We start from the raw sequence: 23338 nt of genomic DNA, 5'->3' as shown, positions 1-23338 counted from the left end.
TTGTAGTTTGAGGGAATGAACCAATGGATAGAAGATCTATCAGTCTGTTTATTTCACTCTTTCAACAAAATGAAAACAAAGAAAATTTTAAAACTTAAAAACAGGGGTAAAGGGCTGGCATGCAATGTTGACATCCCAGGTCTGAGTGCCTATTGGAGGTCCAACTGCCCCTCTTTCCATCTAATTGTTAATACACCTGAGAAAGCAGCAAAGCATGTCCAAAGTGTCTCAGCTATTGCCAATCGCTAAAGACCTTGATGGAATTCCAACTGTCTGGCTTTAGCCTGTCCCAAGCATATGTCATTGTGGCCATTTGAGAAGTGAATCAGCAGATAGAATATCTCACTCTCTATGTGTCTCTCCCTTTTTCTGACACATTCCTTAATAAAATATTTATAAATAAATAAAATAAAAAATAAAAAATAGGATGAGCACTGTGTTAAGGATTAAGTCATTGCTTGGAATGCCCACATCCCATATGGGAGTGCCATTTCGAGTCCCAGCTACTCTGTTTCTGATCCTGCTAATGCATCCTGGGAGGGAGAAGATGAATGCTCAAATACCTGCATCCTCGCCAACCTCATGGGAGATCCTGGTTCCTGGCTTCAGCCTGGTCCAGCTTTGACTTTTACAGACATTTAGGGAGTAAGCCAGCTAATGGAAAATCTTTCTCTGTCTCTGTGTCTTTCTCTCTGCCTATCAAGTAGACGAAAATAAACATTTAAAAAAAATTTATAAAGATGCTTATATATTAGCCTTATTGTAAAGACTACTAAATGAATCATTTTATAAGCAACTATTGCTTGTTGAAAGTTATTAAACTTTTATTAATCTTATTAATCCTATTAAAATGCTTATTTATATTGCCTTACAATATGAATACAGAATGCAATACAATGTTGCCAAACTGTCCCTCATTCTATAGTCTCCATTTGAGAGGTAAATGTTAGAAAAACCTGTATTCTAGACCCAGTTCTGCCATTCGCTGCTTTTGTTACACTTGGCCAGTTATTTAATTTCACAGAGACTTCAATTTCTTCATCATACAATGAAGTTTAAAATATCTCTTTTCTTGAAAACATGAAATAACAAAATTAGTTAAATCTGAAGAGTGTTAGAGGTCACTTAGTTAATTTGTTTTGTTTTACAGATGAGAAAGTTACCAGGTCACACAGTTGGTTGGTAGAATATTCATAATGAGCACCCAGCTGTCCTAATTACTGACATGTGTGCTCTACACATTATTATTATCATCATATTTACTTCACACAAATCTTCCATTTCTATAAATTTAATCCACTCATCCTTATCCCAATCACCAACATCCAAACCCTTCTACTTTCCCACAGTTGGCCAGCTTTTTGGAACTCTCTCACATGTGTCAATGACATCTACTCAGCATCAGGAACAAAATGAAGGACATGCTCATCTCTGCAGCTTCCCCTGAGCTCCCCTGCAGAAAGGGGACTCCTTCCTTTCTGAACCACATTACACCTAAGGGATCCCTGAGTTATCGACACTTAAGTCATCAGGTCACAAACCCAGTGAATAATGCACCCAATTTAGGCATGACAGAAGAGCTTTTTCATTCTTTTTTAAAGAGAATTGCACTCCTTATTTCCATGAGTGCTTGAGACTTTCTGAATTTCTTAGAAGTCAAAGTGTAGATAGTATAATACATATTTTTTCTTTGCCTCATGATTCTGATTTCCTATACCTTGGTTCATGGGCAATGAGAGCTGTAGATCAATGACATTTATCAATATTTTTCAAATATTTGAAAGGTAGAGTTGGGGCTATAGGATTTAACTTTCATCTAAGGAGATAATGATAGCAGAAATCTGTTTCCTTACTACTAGAACTGCTCTTAAATTTAGACTTTAACAGCTACAATCACATATCCTGTCATGATAGGGATAGAATAGGTAGCATAAAAACTACTCTCTCTTGGAGTAGACATTTAACCCAATATAGATAAGACTTCAGTTAGGATGCCCAATGTCTGGGTTTGATTCCAGATTCCATCTCCCAATTTCAGTTTCCTCCATCGCATGTGGGAAGCAGCAGACGATGACCCAATATTTGGGTACCTGCCATCCATATGTGAGACCTGAGTTGAGTTCCTGGCTCCTGACTTCAGCCTGTCCCAGCCAAGGCTATTGATGGCATTTGGAGGGTGAACCAGAAGTTGGGAACTCTGTCAGTTTCATTTTTTTCTGCTTCTCTAATAAATGAACAAAAATATTCTCAACTAGAACTCAGGATATCTGAGCTGTCACAGCTCTGCTTCTAATTGTATTTCTGACAGATGAATAATTTGTATCTGAAATGAAAGCCCTTCATCTGCATTATTCTAGAGTCCTACTTGACCCAAGTCTTTCCCCTATTTTAAAATTTTGATAAAACAGTATGTCAATAGACAAGTTTCAGAGCCAATTTGGACCAACATATTTTAAAAATTTATTTATTTGAGAAGTCGAGTTACAGTGAGCAGGAAAGATAAAGAGAAAGGCCTTCCCTCCACTGGTTCACTCCTCAAATGGCCATAGTGGCCAGAGCTGGACTGATCCGAAACCAGGAGCCAGGACCTTTTTATAGGTTTCCAATGCAGGTGCAGTGGCCCAAGTGCTTGGGCTATCCTCCAGTGCTTTCCCAGGCTGTAACAGAGAGCTGGATTGGAAGTGGAGCCCTTATGGGATGCTGGCATCACAGGCAGAGGATTAACCCACTGCATCACAGTGCAGGCCCCTGGACCAAGATTTTGCTGCTTAATAACATAAATGTCTCCAGTAATGGGGCAGTATTCTGTAGCATTAACCCCATACTTAAAATTAAAATTCCATAATAAAAATTTTATAATAAATGAAGAAAGAGAATCTTACTGTTTCCATTCTGTTTATAAAGCATGACAAAGAGATCTTTTATGGCTTGCACCAGTTAAACAGCTAATTTATCAATACAGTGTAGGTGAGTACTTGCGGGAAGCCTACAAATTTTAGATTGGGCATAAGACTGACAAGAGAAAGAGATAGTCTTTCTCCAGAAAGTATTTTGTTTAACAGACAGACTTCAGATGAAGAAAATATGCATAGTTCTTTAATTATGTTTTCTTGCTTTACATTGCAAGTAGCTTTTTTAACTCTAAGTCAGTTTAGGACACTGTAATAAAGTAATCTGATATCTTTTTTTTTTTTTTTTTTTGACAGGCAGAGTGGACAGTGAGAGACAGAGAGAAAGGTCTTCCTTTGCCGTTGGTTCACCCTCCAATGGCCGCCGCGGTAGCGCGCTGCGGCCGGCGCACCGCGCTGTTCCGATGGCAGGAGCCAGGTGCTTCTCCTGGTCTCCCCTGGGGTGCAGAGCCCAAACACTTGGGCCATCCTCCACTGCACTCCCTGGCCACAGCAGAGAGCTGGCCTGGAAGAGGGGCAACCGGGACAGGATCGGTGCCCCGACCGGGACTAGAACCCGGTGTGCCGGCGCCGCAAGGCGGAGGATTAGCCTGTTGAGCCACGGCGCCGGCCAGTAATCTGATATCTTTATAACATAGTGGGGTCATTTGAAGAACTATTCTATTAGCACATCATTAGTGTGCCTTTGCATTGTTTGGAAATGATCAATGATATTTTCATAGATATTACTCTGAATATCTATGTTATATTATCCATAACTCTCTTAAGAAAAATAATCTATTGCTTTATAATTGTGTTTTTCATATAATACCATTCCAATATATTACCAATCCAATATACTATAAAAATCTGAAGGATCTTTTTTTGTGTGTGTTTTCTCTATTATATACCACAATATCCAGTACTTTATTTGATCATATGTCAAGATTAGCCTAAGACAGTTCTGGTTTATACCTACTGTCCTAGTATGCTCATATCCAGCACACCTTTTCACTGGTAAAACATCCCCATCAAATGATAAATTATTTAGTCAATCTCCTTACATATACACACTCCCAATAAAGAGTTGTAAATGAAAATTCCTGAATATAAGGTTCCTTCTCTTGATTGAATTCTGTTTCGATATCCATCCTCTGCTTTACAAAGTAATCATGAACTCTAGAGAAATAATCTAACTGATATGTGACTGATATGTGATATGCGTTACTTTAAGAATTGTAAAACATAATGTCTGATGTGAATTTTGAAAAGATTTGATCTTTTATAAAACCCCCCAAAATAGTCAACTAAACCCCCCAAAATAGTCAACTACACCCATAGCCCATTTATATATTTAGCAAATTTATATACTGCCAAGCAATGTTCACGGTGTTGAGATACAGTGGTGACTAGAGCAGATGTGTTAATTATGATCAGGAAGCATATGACTTGATGGAAGAGACATAGTTTGCAGAAAGATACCAAGTTCATAAACAGATGATAAAGTGATGATACTTATCAGGAAAGTGTCAAGGTGCTATATGATCAAATACCAAGGTCCTAATGTAGATGGAAGTGGCAAGGACACGAGGAAGGCAACACAGGCGAAGGAAGCACTGATGTTCCAACTTGAATGATGAGTAGGACAAGGTTTGCAAAGTGTGGAGGAAGAGTGTCCCTGGATAAAGAAAAGCAAGTGGTGCAGTTCTGAAATGAAAAGAAGTTCTGAGTTTAAGAAACTGAAAGTAGGCCAACAAGTCATAGTCAAAGCTAGGGATAAAAATTGGGGCTTTTGAGAAGTGATATAGGAGACTAAGAACAAAGACTAGATTCTGCAAATGTGGGACAACTGTTTCTTGTAGCAGCACATTCACTAATTTTATCTCAAGCTTATCAGAATAATGGAGCCAGAACTATGCCCAGGAAAATAAAATACATATTTACAGTTTATAGTCTTTCTTCACCTTTGATATTTTCACAACATTTAATATCCTTTTACTGAAAAGTATGGGATAGAGGGTTAGGAAATAGAGAAGGAAAGAGGAGTGAGAAAGAAGACCAGATTCATTGTTTCAAGGAAAATCACTCCAGTCACTGGGACTATCTACTCATTCCTTTCTCTTCTTCCTCTTTTTTTTTTTTAATTAAAAAAGGCATTTACATGCTAATTGGATCTTTATTCCTTGAGAGTCCCTCTGCTCTTGTAAGTCTTCCTATTCTGAAGCATTTAATCCTCAGTTTGAAACATCACTGTTGATTGCAGTAGAAAGACTATGATGTCACAAATGGGGGATTATGACTTCACAGGGGAAATAAGAGAGCAAGACAGACAGTTCCAAGAGACCAAGATCTTTTATTTATGAGAATGTCTCTATTAATCAAAGAGGGAGAGAAAAAGAAAACATATAGAATATGACAGCAGAATTGTAGCTAAATAAAATATTCTTCAAAATTATCCTGGCAATGTCACTTTCTCTTTAGAGGATTCCTGAGAAATGTTATTGCAGAAGATAGGTTTGAGCTTCCAAATCTCCTCATACTTAGCACTTGAGAAATATTTCTCCCTGGGGTAATGGGAAGCATCATTAGGACACAGAGCAGCTTCCACTAGAGAATGCTAAGGAGTAAAGTGCAATGCCATTCATGATCCTTTTGAGATTTCTCCAGTTGAGTCCTTGGAAGAGCTTTCCTTCATTCTGTTTAGCTCCGTTTATGAAACTCATGACCTAATCTGGCTTTGAATATGATGTGCGAGTCATCCAAAGGTGCATTTTAATTTTCCCTCAGAAAAGCAGTTCACTATTTCTCTTTTAAAAAAAAATATTTATTTTTATTTGAAAGGCAGAGTTAAAGAGAGGCAGAGAGAGAGAGAGAGGGAGGGAGGGAGGGAGGGAGGGAGAGAGAGAGAGAGAGAGAGAGAGAGGTCTTTCATCGGTAGGTTCACTTGCTGATGGCTGTAATGCAATGGCTGTAGCTGCACATATCCAAAACCAGGAGCCAGGAACTTCTTCCAGGTCTCTCACACTGGTGCAGGGGCCCAAGGACTTGGGCCATCTTTTACTGCTTCCCCAGGCCATGCAGCTCACTACTTCTAATGCAAACACCATTTCACTTTTTAATCAAGTGAAATTATTGGTTTCCGTAAGCATACATCCTTGGAGTTAATTTTCATTGATAACAAATATTATTGTATTTTGAATTTCAGATCATTCGGATCTGGTTGAAGAGCCCATAAGAGTATTTTAGGCATGGAAAGCCAAGACACTCTGGAAAAAAAAAAAAAAGAAGAAGAAGAAGAAGACCTAAATGAAAGATCTCTGCGAGTGAGATCCCAGTGGAAAGAACGGGGCCATCAAAGAAGGAGGTACCTTTCTCTGATGGGAGAGAACTTCCACTTTGACTATGACCCTGTCGGAATAAGATCGAAGTCGGCCAACTCAAAAGGCTTCCATAGCCTTGGCAACTCATGACTAGAGCCTAGGGAGATTACTGACGCCATAAACATGAGTGTCAAATTGTTAAGTCAACAACAGGAGTCACTGTGTACTTACTTCTCATGTGGGATCTGTTCTTAATGTGTTGTCCAATGTGAAGTAATGCTATAACTAGTACTGAAACAGTATTTTACACTTTGTGTTTCTGTGTGGGTGCAAACTGATGAAATCTTTACTTAATATATACTAAACTGATCTTCTGTATATAAACATAATTGAAAATGAATCTTGATGTGAATGGAATGGGAGAGGGAGCAGGAGATGGGAGGGGTGCGAGTGGGAGGGAAATTATGGGGGGGGAAGCCATTGTAATCCATAAACTGTACTTTGGAAATTTATATTTAATAAATAAAAAAAACAAAGGAAAAAAAGCAAACTGTCAGAATAAATCACATTGTCATATTTCTTAACTTCACACTTTTGTTGTGAACTGTGTTGTAATACCTATAATACTCATCAGCAAATCATGTACCTCATATTTGGCCAATGTTTCCCAAAGTGCCTGTTGTCAAATAGAATACAACAACAGAACAACCTAGAGACTCAAATAGAGATTCATGAGCCCTCAGTTCCAGAGATGCCAGGATGCACGCTGGTTGAGGTCAAGGAGACTGTGTTTGTCCCAAGTGATATGCACATGGAAGACTGAGAAACCTGGCCTTAAGCTTTTCATGAAGTAGTAGAGAAAAGACATAACCCTGTAATGTCTCATGCAGGGATTTTATTGAATGTGGATGTAGGAATTACCTTCCTAGGTGAGCACTCAGTACTCCCTGTCTCTGCCCATTATGGACTCGGTCTTCAAATTCCTCCTTGTCCCAACAACAGTTTTGCTTGACACTAAATCTCACCTCCACTTTTAAAAAGAATGCTTATGAACCTTTATTTCCTCCACAGAGATTTTCTATAAGGGACTTTACTGGTGGTACTGCCAAAAACAATTATTTTTGTGAAAACAGAGTAACTATGCTCCTTTCCCCCAAAAAACTGGTATAAAAGGAGTGTGTGACATAGTTGGCTAACAACCACATAGGACACCCCCATCTCACGTGAAAGTGCCTGATATCCAGTCTCACCTCTGCTGCAAATCTAGTTTCCAGCCAATGTACATCCTTGATGTTAGTAGAAAATAGCTCAATGACTTGATTCCTTGCTGTCCACATGGGATACCAAGGTGTAGTGCCTTCCTCCTGGCTTTGTCCTGACACAGACATTTAGGGAGTGATCCAGTAGGTGGAAATTATTTCTCTGCCTTTATCTCTCTGTCACTCTACCATTAAAATAATAAATAAAACTTAAAAGAATAAGATTGGCATTGCTGAAGTGTAATATACTAAAAGTAGGGTATACAATGCCTGAGTATACAAATTGATGTGTTTTAACTAAGTGTAGTCACCTCCTACAAAAGTAAATACAACACTAATAACCCCCCAAAAGTGTCTTTCTTTTCAAGCATTGGGCATTCAGGGCAATTATTCTGATTTCTGTTTTGGAGATTTATAAAATTGGAGTGATATGATCTGTAGTATGTTGAGTCTAATTTCTTTGGCTCATGAGATTCACCTGTGTCATTATATGTATTAGTATGTCCTCATTGATGAATAATATTTCATTATAGGAATATACTTAATATGTTAATCCATTCTCATATTGTTCCTCATATGTATTGATTATACTTTGTTGTTACAGACTAGTGCTATAAGGAACATTTTAACACATCTCTTTTAGGTAACATCTACATATTCTGTGTTAGATACCAAGAGATGAAACAAGTTTAGCTTTGGTATTCACTGTTATGTTAGTATGTATTTTAATCACTAAAGAGTATATGGTGACCGGCACCATGGCTCACAAGGCTAATCCTCCACCTACGGTGCCGGCACCCTGGGTTCTAGTCCCATTTGTGGCGCCGGATTCTGTCCCAGTTGCTCCTCTTCCAGTCCAGCTCTCTGCTGTGGCCTTGGAAGGCAGTGGAGGATGGCCCAAGTGCTTGGGCCCTGCACCCGCATGGGAGACCAGGAGGAAGCACCTGGCTCCTGGCTTCCGATCGGCGCAACGCACCGGCCACAGCACGCCAGCTGTAGTGGCCTTTTGGGGGGTGAACCAATGGAAGGAAGACCTTTCTCTCTGTCTCTCTCTCTCTCACTAAATCTGCCTGTCAAAAAAAAAAATGAGTATATGGTATGCATTTTGTCTTCTTGATTATTCTTATATGAATTATTAATTTATAGTGTTCTACATTTTCTGCTGAGTTTCTCTTTCAGTTGATTTATGAAAACTGTTTGAAGAACATTAAGTGGCATCATGTATTACCAAATAAATTTTTCTTGGTTTTTGCTCACTATTTATTTTGATTTTTTTATTATCACATTTGTTAAAAAAAATCAGATCTGTAGACACCTCATCATAATTCACAATGGATTTATATCAAAATCATTAAAATATTTATTTGCTATCTTTTAGTATATTTTAATTTTCATTTTAATTCACTTATTTATGTTCAAATGAAATTATACATATATAATATACATATAATATATATATATGAGGAAACCACAAATCATTCATGGAAAATTAAAGTACAAAGTACATTTATTTTGTATAAAAGTATTACAATCATGCATAGCTTTCTTTATAGTACACATTTTCCATGAATATTTTGAAAATCTCTTGTATGTATATGTATATAAATATATACATAATTAATACAAGAATTTACCTTTGTATTAAATAACTATATATAAATATACTCTATAATTTTATTTAAATTTAAAACTATAATCCCTTCAATTTTATTCTATTTTTTTAAAAGATTTATTTTATTTATTTGAAAGACAGTATTACAGAGAGAGGTAGAGACAGAGAGAGAGGTCTTTCATCTGCTTGTTCACTCCCCAGATGGCCGCAATGGCCGGAGCTATGCATATCCAAATCCAGGAGCCAGGAGTTTCTTCTGGGTCTCCCACGTGGGTTCAGGGTCCCAAGGATTTAAGCCTTCTTCTACTGCTTTCCCAGGCCATAGTGGAGAGCTGGAGTGGAAGAGGAGCAGTTGGGACTAGAACTGGTGCCCATATGGGATGCCAGCACTTCAGGCCAGGGCTTTAACCTCTTAGCCACGGTGCCGGCTACCCGAAATTTATTTAACTATAACTTATGTTACTATCTTTAAATTTATATTGCAAATGCTGTTTCTGAAAACACAATGTCAATTTGTAGTATTATGCCAATTTCCATTCTACCATTTTATGATATACAATGAATTTTGAAAATTGACAACTTTGTGGCTAAAGAATAGAATATCTTTGCTTTTTCTATAGTTAGATTCACTGAATACAATACCAACAAAAATGTATGTGTACGATTAATGAACATACAAAGGTATATATTAAAAGGAATTCCATAATATCAGTACCATCACTGCATTTCATTTCCATTTTCCATAATGACATCATATATAATATTATTGGTTCTAATTCTGGACTTGATATTGTTTCTAGTTATTGTCCATTCCTAACAAACATTACACTCTTTTCAGTTTCAGGTATTGGTATGCTTAATGTCTGTTGGTAGAATTCATGCCTCCTAACCTCCTCTTCTCTAAGTGCTCTTAAATATTCTCAATTATTTACACATGATTATAAAATTTAAAGTATATTTGTTAACTTATAACATTATAAATAAAATTCTAAATTTATTTTAATAGATTAATGAATCAATTCTGCATAATTAACGCAATTATATTGTGAAATATTCCCATATAGTAGTAAATATGTCTATCAATTTATCTCTTTCTCTTTTCAAAGTAGATTTTATGGCTATTAATGTACACATCATCAATTTTTTTCTGAGCTTTTTTTAAAGATTCATTTATTTATTTGAAAGACATAGTTACAGAAAGAGAAGAAAGACAGAAATGGCTGCATGATCAGGGTTGGGCCAGGCCCAAGCCAGGATCCAGTAGCTTCTTCTGGGTTTCCCATGTGAGAGAATATTGGCCCAGTATTTTGTAACTATCTCTGAATTGGAGTTGGTCTGATATTTTCTTATGACTAGATTATGATCACAAGATTTGAAATTACTACCACAGAGATACAAAGTTAGTGTCTCCGAGGTCCAGAGCTGCATCAATCCGAAGCCAGGAACCAGGAGCTTCTTCCAGGTTTCCCACATGGGTGCAGGGGCCCAATGACTTGGGCCAACTTCTACTGCTTTCTCAGGGCAGAGCAGAGAGCTATATCAGAAGTGGAGCAGATAGGACTTGAACCAGTGCCTATATGGGATGCCAACACTGCAGGCAGCAGCTTTACCGGCTACGCCATAGTGCTGACCCCACATTTCTTATTGGGAATTATTGTATTCTACAGGATGTTTTGCTCCTTCTCCCTCATTCGCTTATTTAATCTATCAAATAAGTTTAAATAAGAACTCAATTTTTATTTTATTCTTTTTTAATATAATGCCATATTATCTGTATCTACTTAGAATATTTATTTTGTACTTTAGGTTACAATTCAATATTATCTTAATTTATATATTTTCTCAAATCTTTCCAACTCTGACCATTAGGAGCTCTTTCAGATTGTTTCATGTGTCCTTTTCTCAATACTCATCCTCTAATTTATTGTATTTTTAAGATTTTCTTTCCTTTTCAGGCACCACAAGATTTACTTTGTGCACCAGCCCTAGAGTAAGATATTTTTCCAGGAAGTCCTGGTAGTCTTTATATAGAAGGTTGCTATTTTGAAATCAAGACTATTTGTGTGCGCTGGCACCACGGCTCAGTAGGCTAATCATCTGCCTTGCGGCGCCAGCACACCGGGTTCTAGTCCCGGTCAGGGCGCTGGATTCTGTCCCAGTTGCCCCTCTTCCAGGCCAGCTCTCTGCTGTGGCCCGGGAGTGCAGTGGAGGATGGCCCAAGTGCTTGGGCCCTGCACCCATGGGAGACCAGGAGAAACACCTGGCTTCTGCCTTCGGATCAGCGTGGTGCGCCGGCCACGGGGGCCGTTGGAGGGTGAACCAATGGCAAAAAGGCAGACCTTTCTCTCTCTCTCTCTCACTGTCTACTCTGCCTGTCAAAAAAAAAAAGACTATTTGTGTGTCACCTTTTCCAAACTCAGTGAAAAAAGAGAGTAAAATTTATGCATATTAAAATCAATAAAATGCATTAAATTATATATTTAAATATTTATAATGCATATCATATTTAAATGTATACACAATTTACATATGTTCATAGGTATATAAACATATACATTCAAATATGCTTATATGTATATATGTCAAATATGCATGTGTCTGTATATGTAGTAGTTAACCCACATATATTCATACAAAGACACTTCAAAAATTTTAAGAAATTAAATAAAAAATAATTATTTTGGTAAAAGGTAGTTTGAAATTCATAATTTTTTTTTTCCTGATAGGAATTTTTTTTTCTTTTTTTCTTTTTTGACAGGCAGAGTTAGACAATGAGAGAGAGAGAAGAGAGAAAGGTCTTCCTTCCGTTGGTTCACCCCGCAAAAGGCCACTATGGCTGGCGCACTGTGGCCGGTGTGTTGCACCGATCTGAAGCCAGGAGCCAGGTGTTTCCTCCTGATCTCCCATGCGGGTGCAGGGCCCAAGCACTTGGGCTATTCTCCACTGCTTTCTCGGGCCACAGCAGAGAGCTGGACTGGAAGAGGAGCAACTGGGGCAGAATCCAGCGCCCCAAATGGGAATAGAACCCGGGGTGCTGGTTTCGCAGGTGGAGGATTAGCCAAGTGAGCCGCGGCGCTGACCAATAGGAATTTTCTATTTACTTTTTGAATATCCCATGTTTACTAGTTAAAAATAAAACTTTACACAGAGGACTGGCACTGTGGTGTAGCAGGTAAGCTGCTGTCTCCAGTGCCAGCATCCTATATGGTCACTAGTTCAAGTCCCAGCTGCTTTTCTTCCAACCCAGCTCTCTGCTATGGCCTGGGAAAGCAGTAGAAGTTGGCTCAAGTCCTTGGGCTCTTGTAACTGCGTGGGAGACCTGGAGGAAACTCCTGGCTTCAGATCAGTACAGCTCCAGCCTTTGCAGCGAACTGGAGAGTGAACCAGTGGATCGAAGACCTCTCCCTCTCTCTGCCTCTTCTCTCTATGTAACTCTGACTTTCAAATAAGTAAATAAATCTAAAAAAAAAAAACTTTACACTAACATAAAATGTACATCTTAATTCTACTTTCTATGAACTTTTTAAAATAATCTCATATATACACAAGAGCTTGTATGTATATCCATTTATAAATACAAATATATAATTAGTCTTGTATATATGCAAGTAGGTGTATATATGCATATGTGTATATGTTCTTGTGTGTATATATTCATTGCAATATGTATTTATGATTATTGCTGAACATATTTAAAAAATAATTTATGTAGATAGATAGACTTCAGAACCACCAGGTTTACTCAAGTCTTCCCTTTCTTATTTGTAGCTTCTTTCTCTGGAAAAAAGAATCTTGGCTCTCATATCTACAATTTATGTACTTCTTTATTCATTCTTAGTACATATGTAAGAGTTTCAAAACTACTAGCTATACTCTTACAAGAAACAAATTACATACTAAAGCACTGTGTTTATCTACAGTTCCTTTGACTGAATCCTCACAGTATACAATAAAGAGAACATTCTCAATGTTATTTAAGTCTGTTAACTGAATCACCTGGAGTCAAATGAAGACACACACTTATAATGCTGTTAGACCTATCTTGGGATACTCCAAAAATCTGGTTGACTTTTCCTATGGCAAAGTTTGTTTGAGATGTACATTTTCATAGACTTTGACAAAGATGTGGAGTTAAGTATCTACCATAATAGGACCAAAAAGAATGATTGTGTTATACTAAAACCTCACCTGTGTAGCCCTATTATATTTAATCACTCGCAAATTTCAAAACTATTTTCAAATATTGATCTGTAGCTACAAAAACAATCAAATACCTTGGAATAAACTTAACCAAGAACGATAAAGATCACTAAGAAGAAAATTACAACACCTTAAAGAAAGAAATAGAAGAGATTGCCAAAAAATGAAGAAATCTTCCATGCTCATGGATTGGAAGAATCAATATAATCAAAATGTCCATTCTCCCAAAAGCAATTTATATATTCAATACAATAGCAATCAATATACCAAAGAAATCTTCTCAGATCTGGAAAAAATGATGCTGAAATTCATATAGAGACACAGGAGACCTTGAATAGCTAAAGCAATCTTGTACAACAAAAACAAATCCGGACACATCACAATACCAGATTTCAGGACATACTACAGGGCAGTTGTTATCAAAGCAGCATGGTACTGGTACAGAAACAGATGGGTAGACCAATGGAACAAAATAGAAACACAAGAAATCAATCCAAACATATAAAGCCAACTTATATTTGATCAAAGATCCAAATCTAATCCCTGGAATAAGGACAGTCTGTTCAATAAATGGTGCAGGGAACACTGAATTTCCATGTGCAGAAGCATGAAAAAGACCCCTACCTTTCACCTTACACAAAAATTCACTCAACATGGATTAAAGACTTAAATCTATGACCCGACACCATCACATTATTAGAGGTCATTGGAGAAACCCTGCAAGATATAGGTACTGGCAAAGACTTCTTGGAAAAGACCCCAGAAGCACAGGCAGTCAAAGCCAAAATTAACATTTGGGATTGCATCAAATTGAGAAGTTTCTGTACTGCAAAAGAAACAGTCAGGAAAGTGAATAGGCAACCAACAGAATGGGAAAAAATATTTGCAAACTATGCTAAAGATAAAGGGTTGATAACCAGAATCTACAAAGAAATCAAGAAACTCCACAACAACAAAACAATCAACCCACTTAAGAGATGGGCCAAGGACCTAAATAGACATTTTTCGAAAGAGGAAATCCAAATGGCCAACAGACACATGAAAAAATGTTCAAGATCACTAGCAATCAGGGAAATTCAAATTAAAACCACAATGAGGTTTCCCTCACCCTGGTTAGAATGGCTCACATTCAGAAATCCACCAACAATAGATGCTGGAGAGGATGTGGGGAAAAAGGGACACTAACCCACTGTTGGTGGGAATGCAAACTGGTTAAGCCACTATGGAAGTCAGTCTGGAGATTCCTCAGAAACCTGAATATAACCCTACCATACAACCAAGCCATCCCACTTCTTGGAATTTACCCAAAGGAAATTAATTTGGTGAACAAAAAAGCCATCTGCACATTAATGTTTATTGCAGCTCAATTCACAATAGCTAAGACCTGGAACCAACCCAAATGCCCATCAACAGTAGACTGGATAAAGAAATTATGGGACATGTACTCTATAGAATACTATACAGCAGTCAAAAACAATGAAACCCGGTCATTTGCAACAAGATGGAGGAATCTGGAAAACATTATGCTGAGTGAATTAAGCCAGTCCCATAGAGACAAATATCATTTGGTTTCCCTGATCGGTGACAACTAACTGAGCACCCAAGGGGAAACCTGTTGAAATGAAATGGACACTATAAGAAACAGTGACTTGATCAGCTCTTGTCCTGACTGTTGATGTACAATGTAATACTTTATCCTTTTTAGTATTTTGTTGTTGTTCTAGTACTAGTGGTTGAACTCTGTAATTAACACACAATTATTCTTAGGTTTTTAAATTTTAACTGAAAAGTGATCCCTGTTAAATATAAGAGTGGGAATAAGAGAGGGAGGAGATCTACAATCTGGGACATGCTCAATCGGACTTGACCCAAATGGTGGAGTTAGAAATGTGCCCGGGGATTCCAATACAATCCCACCCAGGTGGCATGTACCAAATCCATCTTACTAGTCCAAGTGATCAATTTCAGTTCACAATTGATCACTCTGATAGGTCTAAGAGTCAAAGGGATCACACAAACAAGACTAGTGTCTGCTAATACTAACTGATAGAATCAAAAAGGGAGAGAATGATCCAACATGGGAAGCGGGATACACAGCAGACTCATAGAATGACAGATGTCCTAAATAGCACTCTGGCCTCAGAACCAGCCCTTAAGGCATTTGGATCTGGCTGAAGAACCCATGAGAGTATTTCAGGCATGGAAAGCCAAGACACTCTGGAATAAAAAAGAAGAAGACCTAAATGAAAGATCTCTGTTAGTGAGATCCCAGTGGAAAGAATGGGGCCATCAAAGAAGGAGGTACCTTTCTCTGAAGGGAGGAGAGAATTCCCACTTTGATTATGACCCTGTCAGAATAAGATCGAAGTTGGGGAACTCAAAAGGCTTCCATAGCCTTGGCAACTCATGAGAGCCTAGCGAGATTACTGACGCCATAAACATGAGTGTCAAATTGTTAAGTCAACAACAGGAGTCACTTTGTACTTACATCTCATTTGGGATCTGTCCTTAATGTGTTGTCCAATGTGAAGTGATGCTATTACTAGTACTAAAACAGTATTTTTACACTTTGTGTTTCTGTGTGGTTGCAAACTGGTGAAATCTTTACTTAGCATATACTGAATCGATTTTCTGTATATAAAAATAATTAAAAATGAAAAAAAAATCTGGTTTTAAATTGGAAATTGCATAGAAAATTAATTAATTTTTAAAAAAATATCATGTAGGATCTCTGTCTTTAATGTGCTGTACACTGTTATTTAATGCTATAACTAATACTCCAACAGTATTTTTTCACTTTGTGTTGTTATGTGGGGGCAAACTGTTGATATCTTTACTTAATATATACTAAACTGATCTTCTGTATATAAAGAGAATTGAAAATGAATCTTGATGTGAATGGAAGGGGAGAGGGAGCGGGAAAGGGGAGGGTTGTGAGTGGGAGGGAAGTTATGGGGGGGGGGAAGCCATTGTAATCCATAATCTGTACTTTGGAAATTTATATTCATTAAATAAAAGTTAAAAAATATATAAATAAAGCCAGGCTCATGGCTCAACAGGCTAATCCTCCACCTTGCGGCGCCGGCACATGTGGTTCCAGTCTCAGTAGGGTGCGCCGGATTCTGTCCTGGTTGCCCCTCTTCCAGGCCAGCTCTCTGCTGTGGCCCGGGAGTGCAGTGGAGGATGGCCCAAGTGCTTGGGACCTGCACCCGCATGGGAGACCAGGAGAAACACCTGGCTGCTGGCTTCGGATCAGCACGGTGCGCCGGCTGCGGCGGCCAATGGAGGGTGAACCAACGGGAAAGGAAGACCTTTCTCCCTGTCTCTGTCTCTCACTGTCCACTCTGCCTGTCCAGTATATATATATATATATATATATATATATATATATGTATAAAATAAATAAAAGTGAAAAAAAAATATTGATCCGTATTTTGACCATAAACTTTGTTCCCTTCATAATTTCTCATAAATTGAGGCACATAATAAGTATCATTTCAGATAAGATTTTTGAGAATGTTACAAAATTTATTGAAGATTCATCCATGTTTCTGTATAAATCAATAGCTCATTCCTTTTTATTGCTGGATATTATTCCCATTTGTGTAAGTATCATAGTTTATGATCCATTCAACTCTTGAAGGAGATCTTGGTTGCTTCAGTTCTTGACAGTTATTAAAGACTCTGCTTAAATATTAATGTTTAAATTTTTATTTGACTATATGTTTTCAATTCATTTAGGTAAACATTAACAAGAGGGACTGTTGAATCTTATGGTAAGCTATGGCTGACTTCAAATGAAATTTCCAAACCTTTCTCCAAAATGAGTGCAATATTTGATTTTTTTACCAGCAACAAAGGACAATTTCTAGTGTACTTTGGCCTCACTAATCTTTGGTGAGGAATCCTGTAAAAATATATTTTTCCAATTTTAGCAAATTGTAAATCACTATATATTTTTGAGTTATAGCTCAAATGACAAACAATACTATAGAACTTGTTTATTTACTTATGCAAGAACTTATTTATATGTATATATATATATATATATACATATTTATTTGTTTCGTATATACAGATGAAAGACCATGATGATACTTCCCACACTATAATCCCTCCCACTCATGCTCCCACCCTCCATCCTTCTTCCATTATTTTTTTTTCTTTCAATTATTATAATGACATACTTTCAATTTGTTGTATGATCACAAACTTAACCATCTGCTAAATAAAGAATTCTACAATAGAAAGTGGAAAAATCATTGTTCCTCAAGAATATAGAAAAGGTCCATAAGCAAGAACCAAATCTTAAAATGTCAATTTCACTCATATATTACATTATTTTATACTCTGTAAGTTAGCACAAATCAGAGAAAATATATGATATTTGTCTCTTTGGAACTAGCTTATTTCACTAATCATAATGGTTTCCAGTTGCATCCATTTTGTTGCAAGCAATAGGATTTCAATCTTTTCTACAGTTGGATAGTATCCCATAGTGTAGGTATTTATCCATTCATCAGCTAGTGGCCATCTGCCTTGATTCCATATCTTAGATATTGCTAATTGAGCTGCAATGAACATGGAGGTACAGATAACACTTTCATACGCTGATTTCATTTACTATGGGTAAATTCCCAGGAGATGCATGGCCAGGTCATATAACAGATCTATTTTCAGATTTCTGAGGAATCTCAATACTGTCTTCCATGTACTAGTTTATATTCCCACCAAAGAATTAGGGTGCATTTTGTTCCACATCCTCATCAGTATTTATTGGTTTTTAATTTTTGGATGATAGCCATTCTGACTGTGATGAAGTGAAATCTCATTGTAGTTTTTATTTGCATTTCCCTGATGGCTGGTGATACTGAGCAGTTTTTCATATATCTGTTGGCCATTTCAATTTCATCCATTGAAAAATACCTGTTCATGTCCTTTGCCCATTTCTTAACTTGATTGTATCCTTTGTTGGTGAGTTTCTTGAACTTTTTACAGATTTTAGGTATTAATCCTTTATCATTTGCATAGTATGCAAATACAATTTCCCATTTTGTCAGTTCCCTCTTCATTTTATTGAGTGTTTCCTTTGCACTGCAGAAACTTCTCAGGTTGATATAATCCCATTTGTTTATTTTTGCTTTGATTGCCTGTGCTTCTGTGGTCTTTTCCAAGAAGCCTTTGCCTATGGCAATGTCTTGCAGAGTTTCCCCAATATTTTCCTCAAATAATTGATGGCATCAGGTCAAAGATTTAGACCTTTGATCCATTTTGAGTTGATTTTTCAATACCATGTAAAGTAGGGGTCTTTTTTCATACTTTTGCATGCAGGCATCCAATTTTCCCATTTGTTGAAGATACTATCCTTTCTTCAGTGATTGACTTAGGCTCATGAGTGAAATGTTAATTGGTTGTAGATGTGTGGATTAATTTCCGTGTTTCCATTCTCTTCCATCAATCAATATGTCTAATTTTGTGCCCATAGCAGGCTGTTTTTATTATAACTGCCCTGCAGTATTTATTGAAATCAGGTAATGTGATGCCTCCAGCTTTGTTTTTTCTTATTTAAAATTGTTTTAGATACTGGGGATCTCTTGTGTTTCAATATGAATTTTAGCATCACTTTTTCCAGATCTGAGAATATTTTGATTGGGAGCACATTGAATTTGTAAATTACTTTGGATGCTATGAACATTTTAGTGATATTAATTCTTCTAATCCACAAAAATGAAATATTTTGGCTTTCTGCCTTCTTTTATTTCCTTCTTTAAGATTTTGTAATTTTCGGCTGGCGCCATGGCTCAATAGGCTAATCCTCCACCTGCGGTGCCAGCACTTCCATTTCTAGTCCCCGTCAGGGCGCCGTATTATGTCCCAGTTGCCCCTCTTCCAGGCCAGCTCTCTGCTGTGGCCCGGGAGTGCAGTGGAGGATGGCCCAAGTCCTTGGGCCCTGCACCTGCATGGGAGACCAGGAGAAGCACCTGGCTTCTGGCTTCGGATCAGCACGATGCGCCGGCTGCAGCTTGTTGGCCGCGGCGTCCATTGGAGGGTGAACCAATGGCAAAAACGAAGACTTTTCTCTCTCTCGCTCTCTCACTATCCACTCTACCTGTCAAAAAAATTTTTTTGTAATTTTCATCTTGGAGACCCTTTTCATCGTTGTTTAAATTTATTCCAAGGTATTTAAAATTTTTGTAGCTTTTGTCGATGGTACTGATCTTACAATTTCTTTCCCAGCCATGGCATTTTCTGTGTATACAAAGACTGTTAATTTTGGTGTACTGGTTTTATATTCTGCAACTTTACCAAACTCTCTTCTGGGTTCCTATGGCCTTTTAGTGGAGTCTAATGGTTATCATATATATATATATATATATATATATATATATATATATATATATGATCATGTCATGCAAACAGGGATAATTTGATTTCCTCCTTTCCTATTTGTATTCTTTTGATTTCTTTTTCTTGCCTAATGGTTCAGTGGTCAAATGCGCATCCTTATTTGGTTTCTGATCTTAGCAGAATTGCTTCAAACTTTTCCCCATTCAAGATGATGCTTGCTATGGGTTTGTCATGTATTGCCTTCATTGTGTTAAAGTGTGTTTCTTCTATTTGCTTAAGGTTTTATCATGAAAGGTTGTATCATTTTACTAAATGCTTTCTCTTTATCCATTGATATAATCATATGATTTTTATTATTAAATTTGTTAATGTGATGTATCACATATATTGACTTGAATATATTGAACAATTTCTGCATTCCAGGAATAAGTCCTACTTTGTCTGTGTGAATGATCTTTCTGTTGTGTTGTTGGATTCTATTAGCTAGTATTTTGTTGAAGATTTTTGCATCCATATTCATCAGAGATATCGATGTGTAGTTCTATTGTTTTCTGATTTTGGAATTAAGGTGATACTGGCCTTATCAAAGAAGTTTGGGAGGATTATCTAACTTTTCATAGTCTTATTTGCCATTCACAAATCTTACTTAAAGCATTTATTAAGATGTTTTCCCATCTTTATTAGATTGTTTTCTTATTGATGAGTTTTAGGACTGCTTTATATAATCTGAAAATAAGTCATTTATCCATATGTGATTTACAATTTTTTTTCAGTCTCTAGCCTGTGAAGTCTTTCTTGAAATCTGGCATTGTGGCTTAGTGGATAAAGCCATCACTTGCCCCTCCATCATCTCGTATGGCCCTGATTTGAGTCCCAGCTGCCACTCATCTGACCCAGCTCCATGATAAATCTTGGGAAAGCAGCAAAAGATGACCAAAGTGTTTGGGCCCCTATCACACACATGTGAGATCTAAATGAAACTCCAGGCTCTTGGCGTAGGCCTGGCTCAGCCCTGAGCATTGCAGTCATCTAGGGAGTGAACCAATGAATGAAAACTCTTTCTCTCTCTTTCTCTCTCTCTCTTTCTCTCTTTCCTTCTTCCTTTCCTCTCTCTCTGTAACTTTGACTTTCAAAATAAATAATTCTCTAAAAGATTATGTCTTGCTCAGATCTTTTATTTTTAAATTTAGATGAAATGCAAGTTATCCAGTATTTATTTTTTAGTTATTTGAAAATTTTATTAATTATATTGTTGTTTAACTATCTTTTTATCTTTTTGTTTAATTATATACTTTGTTTAACTATCTAAAAGTTCACTGTGAAACTCAAGATCAAACATATTTTATGTATATTTCATCAATTTTTAGTTTTGTATTCAATATTTAAGTCCGTAATTTCATTTTAAATAATTTTATTATATATTTCATATGTCAAGATGCATTATTTTGCAAATGGATGTCCAGTATTTTTAGCACCATTTGTCCTAAAGACCATCCTTTTACTATTGAATTAATTTTGAATATTTTTTAAAAATCGGTTAGCAAGTTTTGTGTGCTGCTTATTTCTGGGCTTTCTATTCTTTTCCACTGATCTGTGTCTACCACCACTACAAATGGTGCTTTAGAATTTTTCATAGATGTATTTGCCATTCACGTATCTTCCTTGATGTGTTTATACTGATATTTTACCTTTTTTATTAAGTTGTTTTCTTATTGATTTTTAAAACTTTATGATAATACTTGAAATCACATATTGTGAATATGCCCCACTTTGTTCTTTTTCACAATTGTTTTACTTACTTTGGGCTTCCATACAAGTTTAAGAATCTTTCTGTCAATATCTACATAAAAGCTTTATGGTATTTTGATTAGAATGATGGTCACTCTAGAGATTAACCCAGGAAAACTTTTTTAATATTGAATCTTCAAATCCATGTATACAAATACATCTTTCTTTGGTATGCTAATAGATTTTAGCATAAAGATGCTGAATGTATTTTTGTTAGATTTATATCTAAATATTTCTCTTTCATAATTTTCATTTAAATGGAATTGCACTTAATTTTCAAATCCAGCTTTCATTGCTTTTCCATATGAATATAATTGACTTAGATTGTTTGTTTTCATACCTTGCAACTTTAATAAACTAATGAGGTAGGACCAGGAGCTTTTTGAGTAGAATTCTTGGATTCACATACACACACACACATGCAGACACATGTAAACACACAAACAACATTATGTATAAATACAGAGTTTTATTTCTTCTTTCAATTTGAAAAGACTTGTGAAAGAGGACTTGTTTCTCTTGGTTGTGATGAGGAGAAACAGTCTGTCACCAGTAAGTGTGAATTTTGCCATGGTTTTTTTTCACAGATGCATTTTATAATGTTAGTGGACTCCCCTTGTATTCCTAATGTACTGAGAGCATTTATCTATCAGGATTTATGAGTTTTGAACTTTATAAAATATTTTTCTTAATCTAATGAGATTGAAATTTGGTGAATTATATAAACTTAATTTTTAAAGTTAAACCAATTCGTTCCTCAGATAAACCTCATATGTTAATGATGTCTTGTAATTTTTATATACCACTTATTTTGATTCACTACTGCTTTACTGATAATATTATGAAAGATATTGTTCTTTAGTTTTGTTTCCTTAAAATATCATTATTTTATTTTATTATCAGGGTAATATAAACCTTATGACAAAAGTTAGAAAGTCCTCCTATTCTATTTTGGAAAACTATTATGTAGAATTGCCATGATTTCTTCTTAATACATTTGCTAAAATTCATCAGTGAGTGAAATCACGTGGCTCCAAAATGTCTTAGTGTTTGGAAATATTTTAACAACAAACTCTCTTTAGTAGAAGGCATTCAAGTAAGTTTTCTTCTTCTTAAATGAATTTGGGCAGTTATAACTTTCAATGTCACATTTCATCTAAATTATTGAATTCATGGCCAAAGAATTATTCATAATGTTCTCTTACTGTATTTTAATGTCTTTAAGATAACAAATGGTGCTCCCACTGTCAGCTCTGGTATTTATAGTATGTGTCTTTACTTTTTAAAAATTTTTTTTGTATTTGACAGATAGAGTTAGTGAGAGAGAGAGAGAGAGAGAGAGAAAGGTCTTCCTTCCGTTGGTTCACCCCCCAAATGGCCATGACACTAGAGCTACACCGATCCAAAGCCAGGAACCAGGCACCTCCTCCTGGTCTCCCATGCAGGTGCAGGGGCCCAAGCACCTGGGCCATCCTCCACTGCCTTTCCGGGCCACAACAGAGAGCTGGAATGGAAGAGGAGCAGCTGGGACAAGAACCCAATGCTCATATGGGATGCCGGCGCTGCAGGTGGAGGATTAACCAAGTGAGCCACTGGGCCAGCCTTTCTCTATTTTTTTATAATCATACTGATGAAGGACTATTAAATTTTATTGTCCCTTTCAAATGAGTAGCTTTTGTTTTATCTTTCATTTTCTTGTTATATTTTGTTTGCTATAGTGTTTGTACTATTATAATATTTCCTTCTTTCTGCTTGCTTATTGTTTAATTTGCTGTTCTTTCTTTAATTTCCCAATGTGGTAACCCACATTATTGATTTTAAACTTTTTTTCTAACATATAAATTTAAAGATAAAATATTTTTGTAAATCAAATTTTATCACTGGTATTTCAATTTTACTTCATTCAAAGATTGTTTAAATTTT

This window comes from Lepus europaeus, chromosome 9, assembly GCF_033115175.1.
Source record: "Lepus europaeus isolate LE1 chromosome 9, mLepTim1.pri, whole genome shotgun sequence".
Lineage (NCBI taxonomy): Eukaryota > Metazoa > Chordata > Mammalia > Lagomorpha > Leporidae > Lepus > Lepus europaeus.
Note: the sequence above shows the minus strand (reverse complement) of the source record.